Source organism: Acomys minous (assembly GCF_964271855.1).
Source record: "Acomys minous genome assembly, chromosome: 11".
Lineage (NCBI taxonomy): Eukaryota > Metazoa > Chordata > Mammalia > Rodentia > Muridae > Acomys > Acomys minous.
In genome coordinates, this window is record NC_140492.1 from 71,515,951 (window position 1) to 71,525,006 (window position 9,056).

General features: G+C 37.4%; 1 pseudogene across 1 annotated transcript; it reads left to right on the plus strand.

The window, feature by feature from the left end:
* Positions 1-3,640: 3,640 nt before the first annotated feature.
* Positions 3,641-5,586, plus strand: LOC311609441 (RNA-binding protein EWS-like; annotated as a pseudogene). Its single transcript has 2 exons — positions 3,641-4,071; positions 4,254-5,586. The product of its transcript is annotated as an RNA-binding protein EWS-like (transcript).
* The last annotated feature ends 3,470 nt before the right edge of the window (positions 5,587-9,056 follow it).

The window sequence follows — 9,056 nt, forward strand, 5'->3', positions numbered from 1 at the left end:
ATGGGAGGGAGGGAAGAATGGGAGGATACAAGGGATGGGATAACCATTGAGATGTAACAAGAATAAATTAATAAAAAAATTAAAAAAAGAGACAAACAAACCAGGATGGCAGAGTTAACAGTTTCATTTGTTGTTGGAGCTTTTCCATTATTTGACATCCTGTTTTAATGGAAATACTGGTGTTCCTAGGAATAGGCACCTAGAGGCTCACTAGAGTCTTTTATCTCTTGTTCTTTCTTTACTATGAGTTAAGGAGTTATATTTTGTAAGGTAAGAAATGAATTTGTTACTAGCAAGATTAAAGTATTGCCCAAGTTAAGTTTGATCAATCCTGAGAGATTCCTGGTTTGTAGATTTGAAATAAAATTCAGACATTTGGCTTTAACAAGTGAACAGGACCTGTAACAGCAGAATATTTGATATGTGTATCCATTTTGAATGAGCTTTAAATATGTTGTAGATAATATATAATATTTCAGTTTCTAATCTATTTACAGTTTCAGTTTAAGCAACATTCATAGCATTTATCCATAGACAAAATAGTAAGGACTCTAAGTCTCTAGTTGGTCAAAAGGTAGGCCTTGGTTACAATGGAGGTATCTCTTGGCACCATTTTATAACTGTCCATTTTAAAGTGTGGTTTTTTAGCAAGCGCATTATCACACTGAATGCCATCAGGCAGTCCAAAAACAAGAGATAATTTCTCTTTTGCAGGGCTTTAACTATTTCTATGGCTACTCTAGTCATGGGTGAGAAATGATGCTACAATCCCACAGAAGTGTCAACACAGAACATTATTTATATATGTGAACTTCCCTAGCTTTGCTTGGAGTAAGAGTGATGAATTCACCCTTTTATGCCAAGTCCCCAGTGCTTTCCCCTGATTTTTTTCAGAACAAAGCATTTATAATATTAAATTATAATAGTAAACATTAATTTTACTATTGAATATTAACACATAATATTGAAATTACCAAGATGCTTTTCATGTCAGATTTAATGAGGGATTATTTTATTCCCACATAATAAATTTCTGTGTCTATCAGGGAAGTCACAGTTTGCCCCACAACTTCAGTTTTATCTGAAGTTTTTCTTAAATCCCCCTTCAGGCAGATGATGACTATAACCTAGTTGTCTGCCCAGTTTAAGAGATGAATAGCCTTCATTTCTTAGGTGTGTCTGTGAGCTGGATGTTAAATAGTAATTCCATCAGGAGAAGCATGCTGGGAGGTCATCATTCTTGATTTTTATTTTCTTTTTCTGCTTTAGTGTGCCTTGGGAATGGGAGTGTGTTGGGCCTGAGGGCCATATCCCTGCAAACATGACTAAATCTATAGGAAAAATAAACCATATATCACTAAAATTTAACATTTTAATAAATTTTCAATATACCTACACACCAAATTAGTCATTATGACATATAACAAAAAATATATTATTTACACAAAATATATTATATATATAGTATGAACTAATGTGAAATATAAAATTCTGTAACAATACAAGTTTTACTTTACAATTTTAAATAAACTAGCTTTGTTAATGTTACTAAATAGATCAATTTAAGAGGTCTAAACTGATAGAAACAGAATGAGATCTAATATTAATACTGTTAGGGTTTAGAAATAAATAGAATGACATACAATATATATGACATGGAGAGATTTTTTAGGGGAGAATAGAAACATAGAGGAGTGAGGACCTGAGTGGGCCATGAAGGTAGAGAGACAAAGACAGAGAAACAGAAAGAGGGAGAGGGAAAGAAAGGGGGTTCCCTTAGAGAAAGTGCAAGAGAGAAGTACAAGTGTAGCAGACAGCATAAGAGAGAGACATGGTGGTGGGTTGGCCCCTTTATAGTCTGGCACACTTGGAGGTGGCAGGAGATAATGTCATAGGTCATTGAGCAGCCTAGAGGCAGCTGCTTATATGTCAACCTGTATATCATGCATTAAATCTTGATCTTACACATTTTAGTAACTTTTAATTATTGCCCATTTAGTTATACTAATGTTATTTTGCTTATGTGTTACAATTTTTTTTTATATCTTAAGCTTTAAGTTTTCTCCTTATCTTTTACTTACTTTGGAACCATCCATTATCTTAAGAAAGAAATAATTTATAGTCTAAAATCATTTATATTCTAAACAATTTTCCTTTAGACTCTTACCAAATCCAAATCATCTTACTTAACATACTTTTAAACATTTTTAGTCTTTTCTACTTACTGTATCCTCTTCTTTAAAAAAAATTATACGTAGCAACATAAATAAAGGTTCCAAATTATTAAAAACATAGTGGAATCCAAATTACATTTGTAGCATGCATAACAAATTAATATTATTTCCACACATTTTATTATTAAACTATAGTCTTTGTCTCCTGCAAGTCCAGGGAACACTTTACTGTTTCTTGAGATTTTTAAAGCTCTTATTTATTGTTTCTCTATTTCACAAACTCTGAGGTGTGATTTTTACATTTCAACAGGAGCTGGCCAAGATTATAGGCATACAGTGATGTCTGAAAAAGAATTAGCTTGTTTAATTAGTTTTTATGAAGAGAAAGTAGAGAAGATACAGAAACAAAAAATCTTTACATGCCAGTCCTATTATAGTTTTGGATACAAAATGCATTTGTTTTCCTAAAACAAGAAAAAAAGCCCCACCCCAAACTGGTAATGATACGAGGGACTCAGCAGCACCGCCCATTGGGGACCAAGGGCTACAATATTGGAGCCTATGGCTTCTCTTTCATATCCCCACATGCCAATCACCAAAGAAGCTTCTTTTTACATCAGAAAAAATTTAATTCAGAGAAAACCACAACTGGCTGGAGCTATCAGTTGAAGCCTGGTGGATTCAGTTGTGAATACACAACTTATGGTGGTTTGAATGATATTGCGATTTTTTTCTGTTTATTTATTTACTTATTTATTTTTGAATTATCATGCACCTTTCCTTTTATTGTGTGATATGCTTGTCTAGTATGCTTTTAGCACCAGGAGCCTATAGAGTCATATCATTATTTTTTTTTTTTACTTTCTTTTTTGTCTCTTTTTTTTACATCTTTTTAAAATTAATTCATTCATATTACATCTCAATTGTTATCCCATCCCTTGTATCCTCCCATTCCTCCCTCCCTCCACTTGCCCCCTACTCCCTTTGCCCTATGACTGTGACTGAGGGGGACCTTCTCCCCTGTAAATGCTCATAGGGTAATCAAGTCTCTTCTTGGTGGCCTGCTATCCTTACTCTGAGGGACACCAGGTCTCCCCATCAGGGGTATGTTGTCAAATATGGTGCACCTGAGTTCATATGAAAGTTAGTCCCCACTCTCCATGCTCCATTCAACTGTGGAGAATGCCCTGTCCATTGTTTAGGTCTGGTTTGGGGTTTAAAGTTTACTGCATGTATTGCCTTGGCTGGTGCCATAGTTTGAGCAGGACCCCTGGGCCCAGATCTGCCCATCATAATGTTCTTCTTGTAGGTTTCTAGGACCCTCTGGATCCTTCTATTTCCCCATTCTCCCATATTTCTCTCACCGAGAGTCCCAATAGGATATCCTCTCCTCTATCCTACTTTCAAAATAAATTAAGATAATTTCTTATTCTAAAAGAATGTGAAAAAGAGATTTATGGGTTGAGAGAATGAGGAGGAAGGAGAGAAAATGGTGTTCATGGATTACAGTACCTACAGCCAAGATACAGCCCAACAAGGCTATAGTGCTTACACTGCCCAGCCAACTCAAGGATATGCACAGACTGCCAAGGCATACAAAGCTATGGAACCTATGGACAGCCCACTGATGTCTGCCACACCCAGGCTCAGACCACTGCCAACTATGGGCAGACTGCACATGCGACTGCTTATGGACAGCCTCCCACTAGTGATACCACTCCAATTGCCCCCATGCATACAGCCAGCCTGCCCAAGGATATGGCACTGGTGCTTATGACACCACCATTGCTACAGTCACCACACCCAGGCCTCATATGGAGCGCAGTCTGCCTATGGCACCCAGTCTGGCTACCCAGCTTATGGCCAGCAACCACCACACCTACAAGACTACAGGATGGTAACAAGCCAACTGAGACTAGTCAACCTCAATCTAGCACAAAGGGTTATAACAAACCCAGCCTAGGATATGGGTAGAGTAACTACAGTTATCCTCAGGTACCTGGGAGCTGCCTCACACAGCCAGTCACCTCCCATCCATCCTATCCTACCAGCTAATCCTCCTCACAGCTGACTTGTTAGGATCAGAGAAGTTACTCTTAGCAGATCGCCTATGGGCAGCCAAGCAGCTAAGGACAGCAGAGTAGCTATGGTCAACAAAGCAGCTATGGACAGCAGCTGCACACTAGTTACCCGCCTCAGACTGGATCCTACAGCCCAGCTCCAAGTCAGTACAGGCAACAGAGCAGCAGCAATGGCAGCAGAGTTCATTCTGACAGGACCATACCAGTAGCACGGTTATTTATGGGCAGGAGTCTAGACCAGGAGAGAACCAGAGCAGGAGTGGCCCTGATAATTGGGGCAGGGGAAGAGAAGGGGGGGGGTTGATCAAGGAGGCATGAGCAGAGGTGGGCAGGGAGGAGATGCAGTGGAATGGGCAGCGCTGTAGAGTGAGATGGCTTCAGTAAGCCTGGTGGACCCATGGATGAAAGACCAGATCTTGATCTAGGCTTTCCTGTAGATCCCGATGAAGACTGACAACAGTGCAATTTATGTGCAAGGATTAAATGACAATGTGACCTTGGATGAACTGGTAGACTTCTTCAAGCAGTGTTGGCTTGTCAAGACGAACAAAAAAGTGGGCAACCCATGATCCATATCTACCTTCATAAGGAGACAGGAAGGTCTAAAGGTGACACCACAGTGCCCTATGAAGATCAGCCACCTGCCAAGGCTTCCGTGGAATGGTTTGATGGGAAAGATTTTCAAGGAAGCAAACTTAAAGTTATTCTTGTCTGAAAGAAGCCTCCAATGAACAGCATGTGTGGTGGCATGCCACCTCGTGAGGGCAGAGGGATGCCACCACCACTGCATGGAGGTGGCCCTCAAGGTCCTGGAAGACCCATGGTTTGCATGAGAGGTCATGGAGGAGACAGAGGAGCATCCTGGGGTTCAAGAGGGAACCCCTCTGGGGTGGGGAGGAAATGTCCAACACTGAGCTGGAGATTGGCAGTATCCCAACCTGGGCTGTGGAAACTCGAACTTAGCCTGGAGAACAGAAAACAACCAGTATAATGCTCTTAAATCAAGGCTTCCTTCTGCTACCCTTCCTACTTCTGGGTGGTGATCAAGGCCAAGGTGGCCCTGGTGGCATGTGAGGGGGAAGAGGTGGACTAATGGACCATGTTGGTCCTGGAGGAATGTTCATAGGTGTCAGAGGGGGGGACAAAGGTGGCTTCTGAGTTGTCCATGGCATGGACCAATGTGGCTTTGGTAGAGGAAGACGAGGTGGTCCTGGGGGGCCTCCTGGACCTTTGGAGGAACAGATGGGAAACAGAGGTGGGTGTGGAGGACCTGGGAAAATGGATAAAGGCAAGCACCACACCATCAAGAACGCAGAGACTGGCCCTACTAGAGACCTGCAGAGCTGCACTGATGACCAGGTTTATTTTTTAAACCAGAAAATATTTTAAATTTATAATTCCATATTTATAGTTTTGGCTACAACATTATGATTATTACTTACTGTACTTTAATATTTTCACCATTTATGAAGAATCATTAAAACAAGTTAAATGGTAGTTTTCTGAGTTGTTTTTTTGGTTTTTGTTTCCTTTTAAAGATGGATGTTTAAGAGTTAACAATGAGAACTCCTTGTGGGCATGCTCAGTATCATTGTGGAAAACCAAGAGGGTCTCTAATTGTAACAATGTTCATGATTGTGATTTTATAAAAAATAAAATTCCAAATGTTTATAAACTCTCCTAAAAAGATTTCTGCCTAAATGTATAATGATAATTATGAAGTAAAATAGTTGGTTACTGTCTTCCAGCACATTTATAGAAAGCAGACAATTTTATCAATATGTGTTTCAGATTAAATTATAAATGATATTTTAAAGGGAAAATTTATTATATAATATTGTGGATGGATCTAATTATTTTGCATTTTTTATTTAATACATCCTATTTTAACATCACATTTGATTAGAAAATTCTTTGAGATAAAGAGTCAAGATGAATTATGATCCTCACTTGGCTAGCATGTTATTAATATTAGATAAACCATGTATGTATCAGGGGAATTTGGAATAATTCAAATGTTACAAGTTTGCTATGTAATTGGTAATTATTAAATATCAAGCAGATTCTAACGTCATGTAATTAGTTTGGTATATTTTCCTCATGGTAACTTTATTATTATATAATTATTTACTTGTTTTTTACTTTTGCCACAGCAATCATACAACAGAACAACACAAGGTTCATATTATTCAGAGACAATGAAGTCACTTCACTTCCACTAAGTTATTAAGGTTCCAATTAAAAAGCTGAAAGAGGACAAAATAAAGTTTGTAACTCTTGTTAATGAAGCATCCATTAAACAAACTCTCAGAGTGCTCACCTCTGCCAAACAAGTTAAAACCTTTTGTATCCTAATCCCAGAAGTGTGATTTAATGAGTTCCCAAATGCTACTCTTCCAATTAAGATCTTCTGAAGAACATTCTTTTGTCTTGAATAAATCCCAAAGTGCCTTTGTTAGTGAACAACTTCATCTCCATGGTTTGAGGTTAAAAAAAAAAAAACCAAACAAAACCAAAACCAAAACCAAAAACCAAACCAAACAAAAACTGGATTAAAATTTCTGGCTATCTATGCTTCCAGACTGCCAGGTACATATTTCAGCTTGTGTTTACCAAGTATACTAATGATTGCTTCTTGAGTAATAAAAAATATCACAAACTTTCTCAACCAATTTAGGATGTAGATAACTTTAAATGTACATACACGAAGGAAATTATAAGAACAACAGCCTCAACGGTACTTGAGACTGTATAGCAAATTCTTGAAATTAGAAGGATGGTTGGACATTGTTACATTCCATCATTCTTTGCTTCTGAAGCAATATATGAGCATTTAAGGAAAGTAAATAGTAATTCATTAGATAATAGTTTTGGAAAATAATTTTTAGCTATTTTATGTTTGTATAAACCGGCACAAGAGATTCACTCATTTCACCCCTGAGATCTTGATCTCCAAATGCTGTAACGCTTTTATGAATTTATTTATTTATTTTATAAATTTATAGCTTTATTTCTCTAATATGAGTTACTGTACCCATACAACACAATTATAATACAAGGTTTACTTACAATGCTTTGAAAGTTCTATTAAGCTGCTTAGGAGAAATAAGTTACACAAATTAAATGTTAGTAGATTAAATCATGGTCATGTCAATTGCTAGTTTACTTTTATAACAAGAGTATACATCTTAGGTACAGCATATGACTCTATAGAAAGAGAAGGTCTTCAAAACCTCAGAGGCATGCAGAATATGGGATTTAAAAATGTTTTTTTTAAATGACTTTAAATATTCATTGACAATGACAAAGGTTAACTCCAGGCAACAAACAGCCTACCTCAAAGAAGATGATGAGAATCAAAGAACCTCCTTATAGAGATGGCTTCAAATGTGGCAAACTAGCTGCTGGCCAAAAGATCCTCTTTTCTATGACAGACAGAATTATGCCTAAAAAAGGGCAAGCTTGGATGCAGGCAGAGTCGAATGCTAAACTCTGCCAAGACAGGGTAAGCAAGTCCTCATTAGCTCCTGCCTCACAAATATGTCTGTCAGATATATTGGGCCCGAAGGCTGAAAAAGATGCTCCAATATTATAGAAAATTTTGGGTGACTACTCAGGTAGAAAACTGTCTCTGTCATCTTTTCATTTGAAAATCTACTAACCTGTACTCCCAGCATACTCAGATAATCAAGTTTACTCCTTCTCAAGTCTCTGAAGGAGTTGAAGACCAGGTAGCTTAGTTTTACAATGAAGCTTAATTATTTAGGAGTTAAGATGTTTTTAGGTCCAGATAGGTGTTCTAAGTTGATAATGACAATATGTGATGGAGATTGATTGACACTCAGAAATTTAGATGCACCAAGATAGGAAAGATGTCTTCTTCAAGGCTGTCAAATGGAAATAGCCAAAACTCTAAGAATGTAACATCTATATAATTCCTGATTGTGCCACGGTTCTTCTTACCTAAGTTAATCTATTGTATATATGTGTAATAACATAAATGTATATGTACAAAAATAAAATAATTTTAAAAATTAAAAAAGTATTTTTTTATTTTTACATATACATTCATATTATTAAACATATTTCTATATTCCCCCTTCTTTCTTTGAAACCCCCATCTTCAACCCTAAGAATGGAAAATAAAGGAAATAAGAGACATCCCTGAGTCCAACCTTGTTTTCTTTCTAAATATGGCCACTAATAACTTGTAACTAACTCTCATTGAAAATAACCCTCTATAGCCCAATAATCCAACCAAATACCTACCTGACCCCCCTTAAAGGAAATGGGGCATCATTCTCTTAAGGTTTCTTCTCACTGATTTGGGGTGAAATTTGGGGAAATGGTTAAACAAACTAGGAATAACATTTGTTGTCCAGTTTCTAAATGTTGAGAAGTTCCATGCTTAATTAGAGTCCTGTGTGGTACAGTCTGAAGTGCTGGGCAAATTGGGATTGGAAGCTTTCTTCAAAGGTGTCATGGAACCTGTCTTGTTCTGATGAGGAACAGCAGCTGAAGCACTTGCTGCTGAAACATGGAGGATGCAGGATGTCAGTTTCAGCATGCTGAGAGGAATGAATCCTGTCAGGTCTGATCCAACGTCAGTGTCTGTCTCTTTTGTTTTGAAAGCATATAATTTCTCACAACAGTTGACTTCTTAAAGGAAAAAATACATAAGAGTTGTGAAAAATGTACCTCAAAATTTAAAAGACCAGGAATACAAACCCAAACCAGTTGATCCAGAAAATTCATCTACCATCATTAAAAAAGAAAAAAAGGTTTCTACACTATAAACAGT